The 22,649-nt window shown below is 40.7% G+C and overlaps 1 protein-coding gene across 6 annotated transcripts in view; it reads left to right on the top strand.

Moving 5' to 3' along the window:
* The window catches only part of RGS7 (regulator of G protein signaling 7), a 486,948-nt gene that overhangs the window by 198,205 nt on the left and 266,094 nt on the right, over positions 1 to 22,649 (top strand). The window contains exon 2 of one of the 6 annotated variants that reach the window (XM_059875224.1): positions 1,954 to 2,045. The gene's annotated coding sequence lies outside the window, so the exon portion shown is untranslated. 6 annotated transcript variants of the gene reach the window in all.

The raw sequence follows: 22,649 nt of genomic DNA on the forward strand, positions 1-22,649 counted from the left end.
ATTGTCCTTCACATCTAAACCTTGTTCTTTGTAATTTGAGAAACAAAGTAAACACTCTGTGGAATGTGCCTGCTATTATTTCTATGACCACTCCTTGCAGAAGTGCAGACACCAGGTGGACAGCCCAAGGCTTGAGGACCCCTGCAAGCTGTTATGTTCTTCTCTTTCTGTTAAATAACAGAAAGGTCTAAATTTACCAATCTAGTGGTTGCATAGCCTCTCTTAAAGAGAGTTAAAGAGAGACTCAGGTTTTCCTACAACAGAATACTTTCAGTGCAGGCTGATGTGGGGAAACTAGAGAAGCATTATTAATTCTCTTGTTCTGGACATTATTCTTTAACAACGCTTGGTGGTGGTGGTTTAGTTGCTAAGTTGTGTCTGGCTCTTAGATCACATTAATATTTTTGACAATTTCAATTCAATATTGATGCATTTTAAGTTATTTTGTACTTCAGTTTCTTCACTTATAGAATGGGAATGCCAGTAATTTATTACGCTTCAAGGGTTTTGTACAGAGTGAATGAATTAATGATTTTGAAATATTAGACACTTTAAATGACTAGAGCAGTGCTCAGTACATGTTAAACCCTTGATATTTGTTAGCTGCTATTATTTTATGATTTTATTATTATTCTTATTGCTGTGCTTAGTTGCTCAGTTGTGTCCAACTCTTTGCAACCCCATGGACTGTAGCCCACCAGGCTCCTCTGTCCATGGGATTCTCCAGGCAAGAATACTGGACTGAGTAGCCTATCTCTTCTCCAGAGTATCTTCTGAACCTAGGGATTGAACCCAGGTCTTCCACATTGCAGGTGGATTCTTTACCGTGTGCTCCTTATTAATGATCAGTTAAGATGCCTAAGTCTTAATCGTACTGATGTTCAATAACTTTCTTCCTATCCATTCTGGGGTTTTGTTTTATCTTTAAGGGAAAGGTTTGGATTTACTAAATAGAATCTCATTAAAGATCCGTTATGCCACATTATCTGAATCAAGATACTCTTACCCAATTCATGCTGTGTTCTTCTGGACTGTGCATTATTTCGCATGTGATAAGTGTGTCATCTGTGTGCCCCAGGCTGTTAAGTCTCTGTTAAAGGTGTCAAGTTGGACAGTGACCTGCAGCAGACCACTAGAGACATTGCTCCAGGTTGACACTGATTTAGTAATCAGTTTTCTTTGGAGAGAGATGCTCAACCAGCAAAAAGTTGACCAGACTTTATTACCATTCCACCTGTACTCCATGTGCAGTAGATCCTGCATCCAGAGACTTGGTGTTGATAGAGGCCTCTGCCTTCATAGGAGCTCCACTTCTGCCTGAGTGCTCCGAGATTTTCAACTGTGGTGCTGTGATCTCTTTGGCAAGTTCTTTCACTGCCTGATAGTGCCATTAAAACAATGAAGCTCCTCTTACCTCACCTGAATATCTCTCTGTTAATTATATTTTCAAATCTCTCAGGGTTTCTTCCCTATTTTCTAGACCACCTCGGCACATTGGAAAGAACAAAACCATTGCTTGAACACAGAATTTCTGTAGTATTTTGAGCATGTTTGGGATATTGTTTCTGATTCTGGTGTGGCACTGGCTTGGGACATACAGTTGGAATAGGGAAACTATAGTATCCTATTTACCTGGAATGTTCCTCTTTGTCATGGAAAAGGAAATTGTATGGGGATATGGCTAACTGGGAAGGGCTAAGGGTTGAAATTAGACCAGTTCATTGGGATGCTCATTGTCACTGTCTTTCTTCCATCTTCAAAAAGAGAATACTGGTGTGGTTCTGGAAATGCCTTCTGATCTGTGGACATCACTGAGCGTGTCACAGTAGTCTCGTTCCAGTGATCATTGGTTGACTCAGACATGAACGTGAGATGTAGAGTGTGAGGCAAAGGCCAAGTGAGAAGAATTGTGTCCTAAACAAATACTAAGAATTACTACTATTTTTATTTTAGAGAGGAAAACAGAATGCAGTGATGTCCGGAGAAGGCAACGGCACCCCACTCCAGTACTCTTGCCTGGAAAATCCCATGGACGGAGGAGCCTGGTAGGCTGCAGTCCATGAGGTCGCTAAGAGTCGGACACGACTGAGCGACTTCGCTTTCACTTTTCACTTTCCTGCATTGGAGAAGGAAATGGCAACCCACTCCAGTGTTCTTGGCTGGAGAATCCCAGGGATGGGGGAGCCTGGTGGGCTGCTGTCCATGGGGTCGCACAGAGTTGGACACGACTGAAGTGACTTAGCAGCAGCAGCAGCAGCAATGATGTCAGTTTCTACTCAAAATCCCACAATACATAAAGAAGAAAGAATCAGTCTACTCTTTAATCTTGAGCACTGAGCCATTATTTTCTTTTCCTAGGGCAGCAGTTCAGTGAACCTTCCATTTAAGGAGTTTTATGGACAATTAACTGCTTCTGTTGATTGATTTAGGGGACTGAGATATAAAAATTTTGCAAAACATTTTTACTTGAACACTTCACTTGATTTTTTGGTGAGTTTGGTTACTGAACCCTTTTGAAAATGCCCATTGTAAAGCTCTTTGCCAGTACCTCTTATTTTATTACCAGCAATTATTGCAGGCTGAAATTTTCTTCTTGTTCATTTTCTTGTTTGTTCTCTGTCCAGCTCAGTGTGGGCTGCATGAAGACAATGGTATTTTCTGTCTCATATTTCAGTGTTTGGAATATGTAGTCGCTTTATAAATATTCACTGAATGAACAATCAGATTTGTAGCTATCTCTATGATATCAGTATGTAAACACATTTTTAAGTGCTTTCTCTATTCCTGGCATAGTGGTAAGCAAAATATCTCATATTTGATTCTTACTTTTTAAAGGATAAAAGCAGAGAAGGAAGGAAGGTAGGTAGGAGGAGAGAGAGAAGGAGGGGGAGGAACAGATGGAAGGAAGGGAATGAGGGAATAAAGGAGGGGAAGGGAAGGAAAAGGAAAAAAGGAAAGGAGGGAAGAAAGGAACAAATATCACAGTTCTGGAGGCTGGGGAATGTGCAAGATCAAGATGCCAGCCAACTTGTTTCCTGGTCTTGCAAACAGTTCTCTTCCTGGTTTGCAAATAGCTGCCTTCACCCTCTGTTCTCACCTTGTCTTTCCTTAAAGTGTGCATGTGGAGATCTCTGTCTCTCTCACTCTTCCTTTTCTTATAAGTACACTAATCCCATAATAGGGGCCTCATCCTTTTGACCTTTGTTGTCATTGTTCAGTCACTTAGTCTTGTCTGACTCTTTGTGACCCTATGGACTGCAGCAACCCAGGCCTCCCTGTCCTTCACTATCTCCTGGAGTTTGCTCAAACTCATGTCCATTGAGTTCAACCATCTCATCCTTGTTCACCGTCTTCTCCTCCTGTCCTCAATCTTTCCCAGCATCAGGATCTTTTCTATTGAGTCACCTCTTCGCATTAGGTGGCTAAAGTATTGGAGCTTCAGCATCAGTCCCTTCCATGAATATTCAGAGTTGCTTTCCTTTAGGATTGATTGGTTAGATCTCCTTGTTGTCCAAGAGACTCTCAATAGTCTTCTCCAGCACCACAGTTTGAAGGGATCAATTTTTTGGTGCTCAGCTTTCTTTATGGTCCAACTCTTACATCTATACATGACTACTGGAAGAACCACAGCTTTGACTATACAGACCTTTGTTGGCAAAGTGATATCTCTGCTTTTTAGTACGCTGTCAATTTTGTCATAGATTTTCTTCCAAGGAGCAAGTGTCTTTTAATTTCGTGTCTGTAGTCACTGTCTGCAGTGATTTTGGAGTCCAAGAAAATAAAATCTGTCACTGTTTCCTCTTTTTTCCCATCTATTTTGACCTTCAGTTCAGTCACTCAGTCGTGTCCAACTCTTTGCGACCCCATGAATTGCAGCACGCCAGGCCTCCCTGTCCATCACCAACTCCCGGAGTTCACTCAAACTCATGTCCATCGAGTCGGTGATGCCATCCAGCCATCTCATCCTCTGTTGTCCCCTTCTCCTCCTGCCCCGAATCCCTCCCAGCATCAGAGTCTTTTCCAATGAGTCAACTCTTCGCATGAGGTGGCCAAAGTACTGGAGTTTCAGCTTTAGCATCATTCCTTCCAAAGAAATCCCAGGGCTGATCTCCTTCAGAATGGACTGGTTGGATCTCCCTGAAGTCCAAGGGACTCTCAAGAGTCTTCTCCAAACACCAATACAGTATACTAACGCATATATATGGACTTTAGAAAGATGGTAACAATAACCCTGTGTACGAGACAGCAAAAGAGACACTGATGTATAGATCAGTCTTATGGACTCTGTGGGAGAGGGAGAGGGTGGGGAGATCTGGGAGAATGGCATTGAAACATGTATAATATCATGTATGAAACGAGTCGCCAGTCCAGGTTCAGTGCACGATACTGGATGCTTGGGGCTGGTGCACTGGGACGACCCAGAGGGAGGGTATGGGGAGGGAGGAGGGAGGAGGGTTCAGGATGGGGAACACAGGTATACCTGTGGTGGATTCATTTCGATATTTGGCAAAACTAATACAATATCGTAAAGTTTAAAAATAAAAAAAATTTTAAAAAAAGCATCAATTCTTTGGTGCTCAGCTTTCTTCACAGTCCAACTCTCACATCCATACATGACCACTGGAAAAACCATAGCCTTGACTAGATGGACCTTTGTTGGCAAAGTAATGTCTCTGCTTTTGAATATGCTGTCTAGGTTGGTCATAACTTTCCTTCCAAGGAGTGTCTTTTAATTTCATGGCTGCAGTCACCATCTGCAGTGATTTTGGAGCCCCCAAAAATAAAGTCTGACACTGTTTCCACTGTTTCTCCATCTATTTCCCATGAAGTGATGGGACCAGATGTCATGATCTTCGTTTTCTGAATGTTGAGCCTTAAGCCAACTTTTTCACTCTCCACTTTCACTTTCATCAAGAGGCTTTTTAGTTCCTCTTCTGCCTTAAGGGTGGTGTCATCTGCATATCTGAGGTTATTGATATTTTTCCTGGGGATCTTGATTCCAGCTTGTGGTTCTTCCAGTCTAGCATTTCTCATGATGTACCCTGCATAGAAGTTAAATAAGCAGGGTGACAATATACAGCCTTAACATACTCCTTTTCCTATTTGGAACCAATCTGTTGTTCCACGTCCAGTTCTAACTGTTGCTTCCTGACCTGCATACACCTTAATTACCTCTCAAAAGTTTATTTCTAAATACTATCATATTGGGGGTTATAACTTCAGTACAAATTCCACCCCCAAATTGGGGGTGGAAGATGCATTCAGTTCACAAAGGAAGGAAAAAAGAAAGAGAATATGAATGAAGGAAGAAAGGAGGTAATTTAAGATAGCATGAAGCATTATGGAAAAAAAAATTAGGTTGAATCATGTAATGTGACTGGAGAATTGTTAAATTTGGTGGTCACATGGCCTGTTCAAAGAGATGATATTTATTTAAGATTGACATGTGTAGGTGAGCAAGAAGAGAATTCCAAGCAGAGTGGTAGGTAGTCCAATGTTCTGAGGAGGAAATAGCTCAGTGTATTTGAAGAACTGGAGGTCAATGGGGTAAGCATGGTAAGTGAAAAGATGGTGACAAGGAATAACGTTAGTCACACTGGTGGGAGTTCCATAAAACATAGATATGTACATCATGGTTAATAAGTTCTAATTTATGCAGAGAGTATGGGAAGCCACACTCTCTGCATAAATTAGAACTTCTCCCTTGGACTGCAAGGAGATCCCACCAGTCCATTCTGAGGGAGATCAGCCCTGGGATTTCTTTGGAAGAAATGATGCTAAAGCTGAAACTCCAGTACTTTGGCCACCTCATGCAAAGAGTTGACTCATTGGAAAAGACTCTGATGCTGGGAGGGACTGGGGGCAGGAGGAGAAGGGGACGGCAGAGGATGAGATGGCTGGATGGCATCACTGAGTCGATGGATGTGAGTCTCAGTGAACTCCGGGAGTTGGTGATGGACAGGGAGGCCTGGCGTGCTGCGATTCATGAGGTTGCAGTCGGACACGACTGAGCGACTGATCTGATCTGATCTGATGGGAAGCCAATGAGAAGTTTTTAGAAGAGTGAAACCCTCTGATTAGATTTTTCGAAGTTCACTCTTTACATCATGAGACAAATGGATCATAACACAGTAAGAATGGCAACAGGAGACTTGAAAAGGTATTGTATTAGTTCTTGACATAATAATGATATGTGGGACCAGGTTGGTTATAATAAGGATGGGGAGATGTATTTTGGAGTCAACTAAATTTGATAATAGATTAGATGGGGCTTAAATGCAAAAAAAGGGACATTACTGCTTAGTTTTGGCTTGAGCAGTGAGCTTCACAGCTGTGAGAAAAGTCTAGTGTCTTGAAAATTTCCTCCACAGTTCTTTTCACCCAAACTGTGAATTATCAAAACCCATTACCTCTTGTTATCATTACTGGTACCTTATAATCCTTTTTTGGGGCTTCTCTGGTGTCGCCTGCCAAGCAGGAGATGTGCATTCGATCTCTGGGTTGGAAAGATCCTCTGGAGAAGGAAATGGCAACCCACTCCAATATTCTTACCTGGAGGATTTCATGGACAGTGGAGCTTTGTGGGCTACAGTCCATAGATCGCAAAGGAGTCAGACACGACTTGGCAACTGAAAAACAATAATCCTTTTTAGGAGTTTCTTCAAAATTAGCGTCAGGAAGTGTTCAAGATAATGAATTTCCATTTTTCTCCATTAGCTAATTATTTAATGAATTAGCAAAAAAAAATTCAAAAATAATGATTAACATGAATGTAGGGGTCTATCTGTGGATTCTGTTGCTGATCCTTGAATTTAAGACTATAGATAGAATATTAATAAATAATTTCACTTTTGTATACCTAAATGTGTGTACATACAGTATGCCTGTATATGTATGTGAATATTATTTGAAACCCAGCACTTCTGAGAGCAAGATGTTTAAATATGAATTTTTAGTATAAAATATTTAAAAGCCCTCAAGTGGAACATTTTGTTATTGATACTATTTAAATATATTTTCTGTTTTACAGCTTATGTATTGTTACTCTGTGAAAAGCCAATTTAAAACATTAATGATATTTCCTCCATTAACATTTCTTTTAATATATTCGCTATTTTTTTTTTTTTGTAGCAGATGGGAAGAAGAAAAAAAAAGTAAAAAGGCAATTAAGACAATGGTCTCTTCTCTTTTGTTGATACATCCACTAACTTTTCAAGAGAGCTCCCTAAATTGGATTCTTTCATTTTTAAATATTTCTGTTCTAAATTGGCAGACACCATAATTGTTAGCTTTTTAGAGAGAAAGAAGGAGTGCTCTAGTTACCTTGATTTTATTTTTTTGCCTAATGAATGTCTCCCTTATTCACCAAGAAAACTGTACAGTACCCACTTCACATTCATGATGTGTGCTGTGTGTTTTAAGACTTTGCACATCACACCTGTCCCCACCCCTCCCCATGGACTATAGGATAAAGAGCATTCTGGAACTTCACAGGCAATCACAATGCTTGACCTTTTCTTCTTCAGAGTTCTCTTTCTGTGGGATCCTTTCCATTTCAACCAGTTATTCTCTTCTGTTATTTGTTAACCCTGATTCTTGAGCTCCCTTCTTTGTGCGGTTTCTAAGAATATTTTACCCCATATCATTCTATCCCTCCCCCTTCACACATGTCTAAGTTCTTCCATTTTTTTAAGGTTCATTCTTTCTGATCCTTGCAAACATTTTATCTGTTTTCTGTCCCTATATTTTATCTTTTCCAGAATATTTTATACAATATTTTATACATTGTCTTTTCCAGAATATTCTATACCTTTTATACAGAGTAATATTGCATGAAGTCTTTTGAATCTAGCTTATTACACTTAATATAACATTTTAGATTCAACTGTGGCATTGCCAGGTATTAGTGCTCTATTTTTATTGCCAAGTCATAGTTCATTTCATGGATGCATCATTGTTTATTTAACCACGAGATTATTAAAGGTATTTGGGTTGAAATTATGAATAAATCCTCTATGAACTTCATAAATAGGTTTTTGAGTTGAGCATAAAAATTTGAAGGGTAGGTAGAAATGGCTTAATATCTGCTTTGTAACATTTTTATTATCCTTTCAGTATTTGTTAAGGTTTATAGTGATGGGCATTTTGTATCCCCAATGTTGACGATTTGTATCTTGTCTCTTTTACTCTTTATCAAACTGGCTAAATATTTGTCAATAGTTTAGTTTATTTTTCATGAACGAATGTTTGATTTTATCTATATTTCTGTTTTTAGTTCCACTGGTTTCTTTTCATGACTGTCATTTTCTTTCTTCTGTTTATTTTGGCTTTAGTTTGCTCTTATTTCCCTAACTTTTAATATGGAAAATTATTCTTTTTAAATTTTAGTGTTTAATGCTATGGATTTTTCTCTAAGTAGTCTTGAATGCATCCCATCATGTTTGATATAATGTGTTTTCATTTTCATTCAATTAAAAATCCTTTCTGTTTTCCATTGTGACTTTTTTTTTGGTTCATGGCTATTTAGAGGCATGTTTTTAAATTTCAAAACATCTGGGGATTTTCCAGTTTCTTTTTGTTGTTAAGTTCAAGTTTAATTCTATTATAATGAGAATTTGTAAGATTTTAATTTTTATGATTTCTTAAGTTTTGTTTCATGGCTGAGATTATGGTTCAACTTCGTGGATGTCCCAATGCACTTTAAAAGAATGTGTGTATTCTACTGTTGGAATGAATATTCTATAAATATTAATTGGTGCCATGGTTGAAGTCGCCTGTTTTTTCACCTTTTCTGTCTGTTCTATTGATTACATAAAGTCTTGAAATATTGAACTATAGTTGTGAATTTGTTTCTTTCAGTTCTATCAGTTTTTGCTTCATGAATTTTGAAGCTCTGTTTTTATGTGATCATGGAAATTTCATATTAAAATAGGATGAAGTAGTCCAGGTTTGATGCACGATACTGGATGCTTGGGGCTGGTGTACTGGGACGACCCAGAGGGAGGGTATGGGGAGGGAGGAGGGAGGAGGGTTCAGGATGGGGAACACAGGTATACCTGTGGCAGATTCATTTTGATATTTGGCAAAACTAATACAATATTGTAAAGTTTAAAAATAAAATAAAATTTAAAAAAAAAGATAAAAATAGGATGAAGAAGTAGAATCAATTGTTGTTCAATCAATCAGTCCTATCTGATTCTTTGCGACCCCATGGATTGCAGCATGCCAGGCATCCCTGTCCTTCACCATCTCACAGAAGTTGCTCAAACTCATGTCCATTGAGTCGGTGATGCTATCCAATCATTTTATCCTCTGTCATCCCTTTCTCCTCCTGCCTTCAATCTTTCTTTCCCACCATCAGGGTCTTTTCTAATGAGTCAGCTCTTCACATCAGGTGGCCAAAGTATTGGAGCTTCAGCTTCAGCATCAGTCCTTCCAATGAGTGTTAAGGGTTGATTTCGTTTAGGATTAACTGGTTTGACCTCCTTGCTGTCCAAGAGACCCTCAAGAGTCTTCTCCAACACCACAGTTAAAAAGCATCAATTCTTTGGTGCTCAGCTTTTTTTGCTGTCCAGCTCTCACATCCTTACATGACAACTGGAAAAAACATAGCTTTGATTATATGGACCTTTGTTGACAAATTAATGTCTCTGGTTTTTAATATGCTGTCTAGGTTCATCATAGCTTTTCTTCCAAGGAGCAAGTGTCTTTGAATTTCATGGCTGTAGTTACCATCTGCAGTAATTTTGGAACCAAGAAAATAAAGTCTCTCACTATTTCTATTGTTTCCCCATCTTTTTGCCATGAAGTGGAAACAATGGAATTGTTTATTTCTCTTTAAGAAATTACTTTAAAAGAAGAATCATGTTCATGCATAAATCATGTAGGCACAGTTTTTGTTGTTGTTGTTCTGTTCTTTAGATTACATGGTGGTTCTCAGACTTTAGGTTAAAAATCCTACATGATTGTAAATCCACATCCATGTGTACTTCATGGATAACTTCAGAAATGTAAAAGGATACATTTAACTTTCTTTGATTTTTCTTTATGTACTTACTTGAGAGCCCAATCTCCTATAAAAATGCACCTCCACAATATTTTTTCTCCTTTTTTCTATATTCAGTTCAGTTCAGTCACTCAGTCATGTCTGACTCTTTGCGACCCCCTGAATTGCAGCACGCCAGGCATCCCTGTCCATCACCAACTCCCAGAGTTCACTCAAACTCATGTCCATTGAGTTGGTGATGCCATCCAGTCATCTCATCCTCTGTCGTCCCCTTCTCCTCCTGCCCCCAATCCCTCCCAGCATCAGAATCTTTTCCAATGAGTCAATTCTTCGCATGAGGTGGCCAAAGTACTGGAGTTTCAGCTTTAGCATCAGTCCTTCCAATGAACACCCAGGACTGATCTTTAGGATGGACTGGTTGGATCTCCTTGCAGTCTAAGGGACTCTTAAGAGTCTTCTCCAACACCACAGTTCAAAAGCATCAATTCTTCGGTGCTCAGCTTTCTTCACAGTCCAACTCTCACATCCATACATGACCACTGGAAAAATCATAGTGATAGTGATAGTGAAATCGTTCAGTCATGTCCGACTCTTTGGGACCACATGGACAGTAGCCAACCAGGCTCCTCTGTCCATGGGATTTTCCAGGCAAGAATACTGGAGTGGGTTGCCATTAAATGGACCTTTGTTGGCAAAGTAATGTCTCTGCTTTTGAATATGCTACCTAGGTTATGAAAATGTTCAAATTAAATGTTAATTTCTCCTTAGTAGATTAATCTGAACTTCCACATCTTTTCAATTATGTCTGTATCATGGCACTTGAAAATATATTATATCTGATAGCTGCCTTCCAAGAATAACTTAGCCATCTGTTTATCCATTGCGTGTCATAGCAACCTGACATGTGCTTAGGTCAATAGGAGTTGTTTTTAAAATAAATAGGTATAAAAATAGCTATAAAAATGAATATATTCTGTCATCTTCAACAAAGCAACTAGGTAATTTAATTTTTTTTCTGGGCTCCTGACATCACAGTAATTGTGGGCTCATGATCCTTAGTAGAATGTGGTGGTTGGTGGTGGTTTAGTTGCTAAGTCATGTCCAACTCTTGGATTGTAGCCCACTAAGGCTATTCTATCCATGAAATTCTCCAGGCAAGAATACTGGAGTGAGTTGCCATTCATTCTCCAGGGGATCTTCCCACCCAGAAATTGAACCTTGTCTCTTGTGTCTCCTACATTGGCAGGTGGATTCTTGACCACTGAGACACCTGGAAAGTCCTTTAGTAGAATACTTCACCCAATGCATTTTAAATGTTTTTACTCAATGCATTTCTTGATTAACAAACCAGGACTGCTTATGTTAGATATTAAGTGACTTTACTTTTTTATTAATAATATAACCCTCTTTTTGTCTGTTGATTGATGCAAAGTTGCCTCATCCTTACTTGTAATACTCAGAGGTGAATTGCACTCCATTTCCCACCCTCTTCTGCTGTGTCCGTCTGGCTTCTACTAAGTAACAATCACTTCTTTTAGCTATCTGGTGTCTTTCTCCTGACAGTGATGCCACAGATGTTTTTTGGTCTGAAGATGCCTAAGGGGTGTCAGGTTCTCTGATGTCCTTCTTGTGCCAAGGCCATACAGAAGTAGGGAGAATGCTCCTCTCTCATTACTCTTCCATTTTTTCCACATGGTTCCCATGGGGTTCGCAAATGTTTTTCTATATATAACCTCTCTTTCCCAATCTCTTACTAGAATTCAGACAGGAATATATGGGAAGACCAGGCTGGATGACAAATCTGAACTCGTAAAATTAGTCGTCTTCTTTACAAATTATCTTTGCACTTGACCCAACTTGACTTCTTCCTGAGAGTGAATTATTTCCTTAGGAAAAATTTCAGTACCATCTATAGATAGACTGTTTATAGGCCTGACCCATCTATCTACCACACACACATAGATTACTTTTTTCCAGTTGTCATCACAGTTGTGATAAATGAAGGATGATTTATTGTGCTTTGAATATCTACAAGGCCTATTTAGCCATTTGCAACAGGATAAGCCAGACGAGAAAGGTTCTATTCCTGTCTGGTGAGATAGAGCAGACTGTGGCTGAGGGGAACCTTTTTCAAGTGCTGACAGTAGAAATCAAGTACCAAAGATAGACACACACTCAAATCACACTGCAGTCATTGTTGCAAAGAAATAATTATTGATAGAGATTTCTAGAAAAGGTAGTGTAATAGGCACATGTGTGAAGTCCAAGGACTGAGAGCTAAGACATAGTCAACTTGTATATCTAAGCAGGAAGGCAAGTCATATTTGGGTGGTCTCTAATAGGGAGAAGGACCAGCCCTCAGACTTAGTTGTGAATCTGGGCTTCAGGGTTTAATGAGTACATGGCAGTTGTAAATTTCACAGACAAATGTAGACGAAGGTGCAGTGGTTTCCCTGCTGCTACACGTGTGTAACCTCTCCCACTATGACATCCCACACTAGAGAGGTTGTCAATAGTGAGATAACCTGGAGTAACAGGCAAGTTTGGCCTTGGAGTACAAAATGAAGCAGGGCAAATGCTAATGGAGTTTTGCCCAGAGAATGCATTGGTCATAGCAAACACCCTCTTCCCACAATGCAAGAGACGACTTCTCATCCAAGAAATGGACATCACCAGATGCTCAATACCAAAATCAGATTGATTACATTCTTTGCAGCTGAAGATGGAGAAGCTTCAGACAGTCAGCAAAAATAAGACCAGGAGCTGACTGTGGCTCATATCATGAACTCCTTATTGCAAAATTCAGACTTAAATTGAAGAAAGTAGGGAAAACCACTAGGCCATTCAGGTATGACCTAAATCAAATCCCTTACAATTATGCAGTGGAAGTGACAAATAGATTCAAGGGATTAGATCTGACCGAGAGAGTGCACGAAGAACTATGGATGGAGGCTTATAACATTTTACAGGAGGCAGTAATCAAAATCATCCCCAGGAAAAAGAAATGCAAAAAGACAAAATGATTGTCTGAGAAGGTGTTAAAAATAGCTGAGAAAAGAAGAGAAGTGAAAGACAAAGGAGAAAAGGAAAGATATACCCACCTGAATGCAGAGTTCCAAATAATAGCAAGGAGAGATAAGAAAGCCTTCCTAAGTGATCAGTGCAAAGAAATTGAGGAAGACAAAAAAAATGGGAAAGACTAGAGATCTCTTCAAGAAAATTAGAAATATCAAGGGAACATTTCATGTAAAGATTGGCACAGTAAAGGACAGAAATGGTATGGACCTAACAGAAGCAAAAGCTATTAAGAAGAGGTGGGAAGAATACACAGAAGAAATATACAAAAAATATCTTCATAACCCAGATAACCACAATGGTGTAATCACTTACCTAGAGCCAGACATTCTGGAGTGCAAGGTCAAGTGGGCCTTAGGAAGTATCACTATGAACAAAGCTAGTGGAGCTGATGGAGTTCCAGCTGAGCTATTTCAAATCCTAAAAGATGATTCTGTTAAAGTACTGACTCAATATGCCAGCAAATTTGGAAAACTCAGCAGTGGCCGCAGGACTGGAAAAGCCCAATTTTCATTACAGTCCCAACAAAAGACAGTGCCAAAGAATGTTCAAACTACTACACAGTTGCACTCATTTCACATGCTAGCAATGCAATTCTCCAAGCTAGACTTTAACAGTACACAAACTGAGAACTTCCACATGTTAAAGCTGGATTTAAAAAAGGCAGAGCAACCAGAGATCTCATTGCCACCATCCTTTGAATCATAGAAAAAGCAAGAGAATTCTAGAAAAACAGCTACTTCTGCTTCATTGACTATGCTAAAGTCTTTGACTGTGTGGATCTCAACAAACTGGAAAATTCTTAAAGAGATAAAAATACCAGACCACCTTACCTGCCTCCTGAGAAATATCTGTGCAGGTCAAGAAGCACAGTTAGAACCAGACATGGAACAACAGACTGGTTCCAAATTGGAAAAGGAGTATGTCAAGGCTATATATTGTCACCCTGCTTACTAATGCAGAGTACATCATGCGAAATGCCAGAATGTTTAAAGCACAAGCTGGAATCAAGATTGCTGGGAGAAATATCAATAACCTCAGATATGTAGATGACACCATGCTTATGGCAGAAAGTGAAGAAGAACTAAAGAGCCTCTTGATAAAAGTGAAAAAGAAGAGTGAAAAAGTTGGCTTAAAACTCAGTATTGAAAAAATGAATATCAAGGCATCTGGTCCCATCACTTCATGGCGAATAGATGGGAAAACAATGGAAGCAGTGACAGACTTTATTTTCTTGGGCTCCAAAATCACTGCAGATGGTGACTGCAGCCATAAAATTAAAAGACGCTTGCTCCTTGGAAGAAAAGCTATTGACATCTTATTACAAAGCAGAGACATTACTTTGCTGACAAAGGTCTGTCTAGTCAAAGCTATGCTTTTTCCATTAGTTAGATATGGATGTAAGAATTGGACAATAAAGAAGGCCGAGCACCATAGAATTGGTGCTTTAGAACTGCAGTGTTGGAGAGAACTCTTGAGAGTCCCTTGGACTGCAAGATCCAGCCAGTGAATCCTAAAGGAAACCAGTCCTAAATATTCATTGGAAGGACTGATTCTGAATCTGAAGCTCCAATACTTTGGTCACCTGATCCGAAGAACTTACTCATTAGAAAAGATCCTGATGCTGGGAAAGATTGAAGGCAGAAGGAGAAGGGGACGAAAGAGAATGAAATAGTTGGATGGCATCACTGACTCAATGGATATGAGTTTCCGCAAGCTCTGGGAGGTGATGAAGAACAGGGAAGCCTGGTGTGTTGCAGTCCATGTTGTCGCAAAGAGTTGGATAAGACTGAGTGACTGAAGTGTCTGAGCGACTGAACAACAGTAATAACTAGAGTGGTGCATTTATTACAGCTGATAAACCTACACTGACATAGCATTATCACCCAAAGTCTGTAGTTTACATTAGAGTTCACTCTTGTTATTGTACATTAAATGAGTTTGGACAGATGTATAATAACATGTATCTGATTGGGGGCAGGAGGAGAAGGGGACGACAGAGGATAAGATGGCTGGATGGCATCACTGACTCGATGAACATGAGTCTGAGTGAACTCCGGGAGTTGGTGATGGACATGGAGGCCTGGCGTGCTGCGATTCATGGGGTCGCACAGAGTCAGACACGACTGAATGACTGAACTGAACTGAACTGAACCACTCTAGCATCATGCAGAATAATTTCATGACCTGAAAAATTCTCTGTATTCTTCCTATTCTTCCCTCTACTCTCTAGCCTCTGAAAACCACTGATCTTTTTACTGTTTCCATGGTTTTATCTTTTCCAGATTGTCATAGAATTGGAATCATATGGTATGTATCCTTTTCAGATTGGCTACTTTCACTTAGTTACAAGCATTTTAGATTCCAGTGGTACTGTTCTTCCTGGTTTATAGATAAGAACATAGCAGTGAAAGCTGTGTGACTTGCCTAGGATCACACAGAAGAAGTTTAAGTGGCTATGTGTCTGACTTCAGAGCTGGAGATAGCTCCAGACCCCCTTCCTCCTTCTGACCTTTGTTGGTAGCAAAGTCAGGAATCCCCAAGCCCCTTGACTCTTGATCTATTGCTCTTTCTATGGTGCCATTTTGTTTCTCAAATAAGGTGCTATTACAATATAAGAGAAGGTCTTCCCTGGTGGCTCAGGGGTAAAGAATCTGCAGTGCAGGAGATGCAGGAGACGTAGGTTCAATCCCCGAGTTGGGAAAATTCCCTGGAGCAAGGCATGGCAGCCCACCCCAGTATTCTTGCCTGGAGAATCCCATGGACAGAGGAGCCTGGCAGGCTGCAGTCCATATGATCATAAAGAGCTGAACATGACTGAAATGACTGAGCACACATGCATTCATAATACAAGAGAGGGGCTTCCCAGGTGGCTCAGGTAAAAGTATCAGCTTGCCAAGCAAGAGATGCAGCTTCAATTCCTGGGTCAGGAAGATCCATTGGAAAAGGAAATGGCAACCACTCTAGTATTGCTTGGGAAATCCCACAGACAGAGGAGCCTGGCGGGCTACACTCTATGGGGTTGCAAAGAGTAGGACACGACTGAGTGACTGAACCACCACCACCACCACCACACACATAATACAAGAGTAATTATAGGGATGGAAACCTTATTCTCTGCTTGGAAACACAGTCCCACATGCAGGCTGTGTCCTAGAGATCTGTTTCTCAGCATTACATTTCCTTATGGTTGCCATGCAACAAGAAACATGCGTCAAGGTGTGTTTCTTATATATGATGTTCTGGGACTGATAATTTTTAAGGGAGAACAAAACACACACACACACACACACACACACACACAAACACACACACTTTGTTATGTTCCTGTGTTTACCACACATTCAGCTAAATATTCTTATCCACCTTATATTTGAATCACACTGAAGAATGGATGACTATTAATTATATAGGACCTCACATTTGTAATTTTTCTATTATTGCAATGTTACATTTTTATTTAACATTTCATAAAGTGAAAGACATATACCTAAATTTTAGAATTCCAAAAGGCCTGGAAATGTACTCTATATTCCTTTGTATCCCTCACAGTGCCTATTGTGGAGAAGGCAATGGCACCCCACTCCAGTACTCTTGCCCGGAAAATCCCATGGATGGAGGAGTCTGGTAGGCTGCAGTCCATGGGGTCGCTAGGAGTCGGACACGACTGAGTGACTTCACTTTCACTTTTCACTTTCATGCATTGGAGAAGGAAATGGCAACCCACTCCAGTGTTCTTGGCTGGAGAATCCCAGGGACAGGGGAGCCTGGTGGGCCGCCGTCTCTGGGATCGCACAGAATCGGACATGACTGAAGTGACTTAGCAGCAGCAGCAGCAGCAGTGCCTATCGAAGTGCTTCCTGTGAGTATAATTTAATATAGATTTGCCAATTAACTTGTCCCTAAAACCAAACTGTGATAATCGCACACCTTTTAGCTGAAACTCTTGGTGAATTTCTTCTGGGTGTCCACATACTGTGATACTATATTCTTCTGGAATTTGGTGGAGAATTGGACTAAGAGGCTTTTTAGATCAATTGTGTATCAGTAGACTCTCTATAATTACTGTGAGGGAAACTGTAGGTCAGCATTGTCCATCTGAACCTGTGTGGCAGTAAATTGTGTGCTTGTGGAGATTTATTATGCACCAATATTATGAATAATGGAAGGCTTTGGAGCTACAGGCATTTACCTGCTTACACAGGACTTTGCTCAATTGTGGCTACCTCATTTCAGTATGTCAAATGGGAGTCCTAACCATCTTTTACTTGCTCTAATTTGGTGCTGCAGTGACTCAGAATAAGTGATTGATGATTAAATTATCTATCAACTGGAGTTTTTGAGAATCTACAAAGTATTTGACATTTGTTAAATTCTAGGACTTTATCTATGAACATATCAGGCCTGTTCCCACCCTCACAGATCTAACAGTTCAGTAATAATGTATTTAGTGATGCACATGTCTTTAGGCTGAGCTACAATGTTATAGGTATCTTTAAAATTCTACACAGTGAGAACTAAAGATATATAGCATAGTTTGATATATATCTTTATATAGAGAGCACAGATTGATATATATCAGTCTTAGAGTAGGATCTAAAACTGATGCATGAGAGATAAATGGAAGTGATAATGAATAAAAGTTTATCTTTATTCCAAACATCTGGTGTGAGTAAATGTATTAAATTTTACCTGGATTTTCATGTCATATCAGTAAAACCTAAGATGCATTCTTTAGAAACTATATCCATAAGAAATATATTTGGCAAAATTTGATACTGCCTTACCTTATGCAGCGTATCAACCTCATTATACACGATTGACCACATCTTCCTTGAAACATATTTTTCTATTGGCTTCTGTCTGTCATATTCCTTTGGTTTTCCTCTTATTGCAGTGGTCCTTGATGGCTATTCACCCTCTATCAGCCTCCAAATACTCAACTCCCAGGCGTTGATATTGGGCACTCTTCTCATCTCTATTATTAGTCTCTCTATAAGTTATCACAGATAGTCCGACAGCTTTCAGTACAGTTCAGTTCAATTGCTCAGTCGTGTCCGTCTCTTTGCGACCCCATGAATCACAGCACGCCAGGCCTCCCTCTCCATGACCAACTCTCAGAGTTCACTCAAACTCACGTCCATCGAGTCGGTGATGCCATCCAGCCATCTTATCCTCTGTCGTCCCCTTTTCCTCCTTCCCCCAATCCCTCCCAGCATCAGAGTCTTTTCCAGTGAGTCAACTCTTCGCATGAGGTGGCCAAAGTACTGGAGTTTCAGCTTTAGCATCATTCCTTCCAAAGAACACCCAGGGCTGATCTCCTTTAGAATGGACTGGTTGGATCTCCTTGCAGTCCAAGGGACTCTCCAGAGTCTTATCCAACACCACAGTTCAAAAGCATCAGTTCTTCAGTGCTCAGCTTTCTTCACAGTCCCATAGCTTTAAATCCATCCAAATACTGATAATTCCCAAATTTGTATCTCTTACTCTCAATGATATCCTAGACTCTTGACTTACATATACAACTACCTTTTTCACATCTCCATCTAATTACTAGTAGACATCTCAACTGTAATGCAACTGAATTGAATCTCTGGATTTCCTCCTTGTTTATTCACTAAGTTGTGTCCTACTCTCTGCAACTCCACAGACTGCAGCATCGCCAGGCCTCCCAGTTCCTCACTATCTCCCAGAGTTTGCCTAGGTTCATGTCCGTTGCTATTCAACCATCTCATCCTCTTTCGCTCTCTTCTCCTTTTGCCTTCATCTTTCCCAGCATCTGGGTCTTTTCCAGTGAATTATTTGTTCCCATCAGGTGGCCAAAGTATTTGAGCTTCCAGCTTCAGCATTAGTTCTTCCAGTGAATATTCAGGTTGATTTCCTTTAGGATTGACTGGTTTGATTGAAGTAAATTGAACCTCTGGATTTCCCCCTACCCTTCCCTTTTCCTCCAGTTTTCCCAGTCTCAGTAAATGCCACATCCATCTAGGTAGTTGCTTAGGCACTTAAGAATAAGACCTAGGATTTGACTTTATTCTCTTTTTCTCCTCATTCTTACCCCATTCTCACCAAGAAGTCCTGCTGGCTTGATCTCCAAAATGTGTCTTAATTCTGTTCATTCCTCTACCTCCCCACTGCCACCGTCAGTCCAAGCTAGTACTGATTTTCACCTGAACTTCTGCAGTAGCCTTGTAACTATTTTATCTCAGAATTTGCTTCCCTGCAGTCCATTTTGCACTTAGCATTCAGAGTGCATAAAGTTATTTGAATAATTTTATTTGTCCTAAAAGGACATTCCCTTGTTCAGATTTTTCCAATAGCTTCCTATATTCACAGTAAAACCCAAATTCCTAAATATGGTCACAGATGATCTGGCCAGCATGAACCTCTCTGACCCGCTTTTCCAGTGTGTTCCCCATCCATTTTTATGCTTGAGGTTCACGGGCGTTCTTTGTTTTCATTGAGAATGCCATATGCGTTCTTGTCAGAAGACCCTTAGATCTACTACTTCCCTCTGTGTTTGATGCCCTCCTCTGGCCCTTACCTTTTTACTGCTCTGGTGTCTGCTCATTCATTGCTTCTTCAGACAGGTCTCCTTTGGCTAGCTCTATGAAGTAGCCTTTCACTCACCTTGTGATGTGATCAGATTTTATTTCTTTCATGGCCTGTTTCATTATCTCTTTACTGACTGTGACAGGCATCTTTATCCCCACACCTGAATGTAAGCTCACTGAAGACATGTGCTTTTCCATATTGTTTGTTGTTCTCTCCTAGTCAGTCAGAATACCCATCAGGCCCTCAGGAAGTACTGCTTGCATAAATCCCTTAGCTCTGTGCATAGCCTCAAAGTCCTTTTCAGTTTGGTGAGATGGTACTGTGTCAACTTGATACATCACCATTTTTAGAACTTGGAAGGCCAAGTTGCATAGGGTCCTACTCCAATACTTTGGCCACCTGATGCGAAGAGTTGACTCATTGGAAAAGACCCTAATGCTGGGAGGGATTGGGGGCAGGAAGAGAAGGGGACAACAGAGGATGAGATGGCTGGATGGCATCACTGACTCAATGGACATGAGTTTGGGTGAACTCCAGGAGTTGGTGATGGACAGGGAGGCCTGGCGTGCTGATTCATGGGGTTGCAAAGAGTCAGACACGACTGAGTGACTAAACTGAACTGAACTGATTGCTGAGCAGTTTCTCATGCCTAATCCCATTATTTCCCAGAGGAGGGAATCAGCACAACAGACTACCAGAGGATCCTGCCATGTGACTTTGATCTCCAGGATTTCCCTCAAGATGTGAAGAGTTCAGAGTAGGGTTTATTTTTCCTTATAAGGTTAATATCATTGTTGCTGTTCAATCACTGTCATGTGTCTGACTGTTTGCAACCCTAAAGAATTGATGCTTTTGAACTGTGGTGTTGGAGAAGACTTGAGAGTCCCTTGGACTGCAAGGAGATCCAACCAGTACATCCTAGAGGAGATCAGTCCTGGGTGTTCATAGGAAGGACTGATGTTGAAGCTGAAGCTCCAGTACTTTGGCCACCTGATGCGAAGAGCTGACTTATTTGAAAAGACCCTGATGCTGGGAAAGATTGAGGGCAGGAGGAGAAGGGGACGACAGAGGATGAGATGGTTGGATGGCATCACCGACTCAATGGACATGGCTTTGGGTAGACTCTGGGAGTTGGTGATGGACAGGGAGGCCTGGTGTGCTGCAGTTCATCGGGTCTCAAAGAGTCAGAGACGACTGAGTGACTGAACTGGAACTGGAACTGGATGCAGCACACCAGGCTTCCCTGTCCTTCACCATCAATAATGCTATTATTGTGCTGTGCTGTGCTGTGCTAAGTCGCTTCAGTCATGTCCAATGCTTTGTGACCCCATGGATGTAGCCCACCAGGATCCTCTGTCCATGGGATTCTCCAGGCAGGAAACTAGAGTGGATTGCCATGCCCTCCTCCGGGGGATCTTCCCAACCAAGGGATTGAACCCGCATCTCTTATGTCTCCTGCATTGGCAAGTGAGTTCTTTACCACTAACACCACAGCTTTAATTACCCCAAATGCAGCTGCATTTTACCTTTGTCTAACATATAAGCTCCCAGTCCATGTTTCCTGTCTCAGTGGTTGTGTATAATTCTCAGACCTTCATTTACTACTCCTGGGTTTAGGAGCCTTCAGTTCAGTCACTCAGTCATGTCCAACTCTTTGTGACCCCATGGACTGCAGCATGGCAGACTTCTCTGTCCATCACTAACTACTGGAGCCTACTCAAACTCATGTCCATCGAATTGGTGATGCCATCCAACCATCTCATCCTGTTGCCCCTTTCTCCTCCTGCCCTCAATCTTTCCCAGCATCAGGGTCTTTTCCAGTAAGTCAGTTCTTTGCATCAGGTGGCCAAAGTATTTGAGTTTCAGCTTCAGCATCAGTCCTCCCAATGAATATTCAGGGCTTATTTCCTTTAGGATGAACAGTTTGGATCTCCTTGCAGTCCAAGGGACTCTCAAGAGTCTTCTCCAACACCACAGTTCAAAAGCATCAATTTTGGGGCACTCAGCTTTCCTTATAGTCCAACTCACACATCCATACATGACTATTGGAAGAACCATAGCTTTGACTAGATGGACCTTTGCTGGTAAAGTAATGTCTCTGCTTTTTAATATGCTGTCTAGATTGGTGATAGCTTTTCTTCCAAGGAGCAAGCATCTTTGAATTTCATGGCTGCAGTCACCATCTGCAGTGATTTTGGAGCCCCCCAAAATAAAGTCTGTTACTGTTTCCATTGTTTTCTCATCTATTTGCCATGAAGTGATGGGACCAGATGCCATGATCTTCTTTTTTTGAATGCTGAGTTTTAAGCCAACTTTTTCACTCTCCTCTTTCGCTTTCATCAAGAGGCTCTTTAGTTCTTCACTTTCTGCCATAAACATGGTGTCATCTGTATATCTGTGGTTACTGAGGATCCTTAGCCAATTAGAAAAGTTCATCTGACTTCTAGGTAAGTAGTGTTCTCCTAGAGGGTAAAATGAGTGCTTGGAAGATATTGACTCAGAAATAAAATGCTTCAGATGAGTGTATGAACAAGTGAACAAGCTAATAACTGAGATTTTAGAAGCATCTCAGGCAGCTTTGGTCTTCCCAAAGCTCAGCTCTGAACCTGACCCTGATAGAAATCTTTCAAAGCTTTCCACTGCTGACACATCCTATCTTAGGATAATGCTCAAGGACTTTTTTCAGCCATGACTCCCCTTCACAACCGTATCTCCCATGTCTTTCCTTCCAAGGATGGCAGAATAACAAAGGGAAGCTGGGGTCTGGCTACTGGTGTGTCTGCCTTGTCTCAGCTCTTCCTCCTCTCACATATGATCTTCCCTTGTTTAAATTTATTGAAGTTTAATCCTTTTTGCCTCCTTTGTCATGGATTCCTCCCACCACACAGCCTGACACACTTCTCTCTTTTAAATCTCATATTTCTCAGCTATTCTTTTAGATATTAGAATTACCACATTCTGGCTTTGATGCAGATGTTCACTTTCTTTCCTAGTTTGCAAGCACCTTACAGTC

This window comes from Bos taurus, chromosome 16 (genome assembly GCF_002263795.3).
Source record: "Bos taurus isolate L1 Dominette 01449 registration number 42190680 breed Hereford chromosome 16, ARS-UCD2.0, whole genome shotgun sequence".
In the NCBI taxonomy this organism is placed as follows: Eukaryota; Metazoa; Chordata; class Mammalia; order Artiodactyla; family Bovidae; genus Bos; species Bos taurus.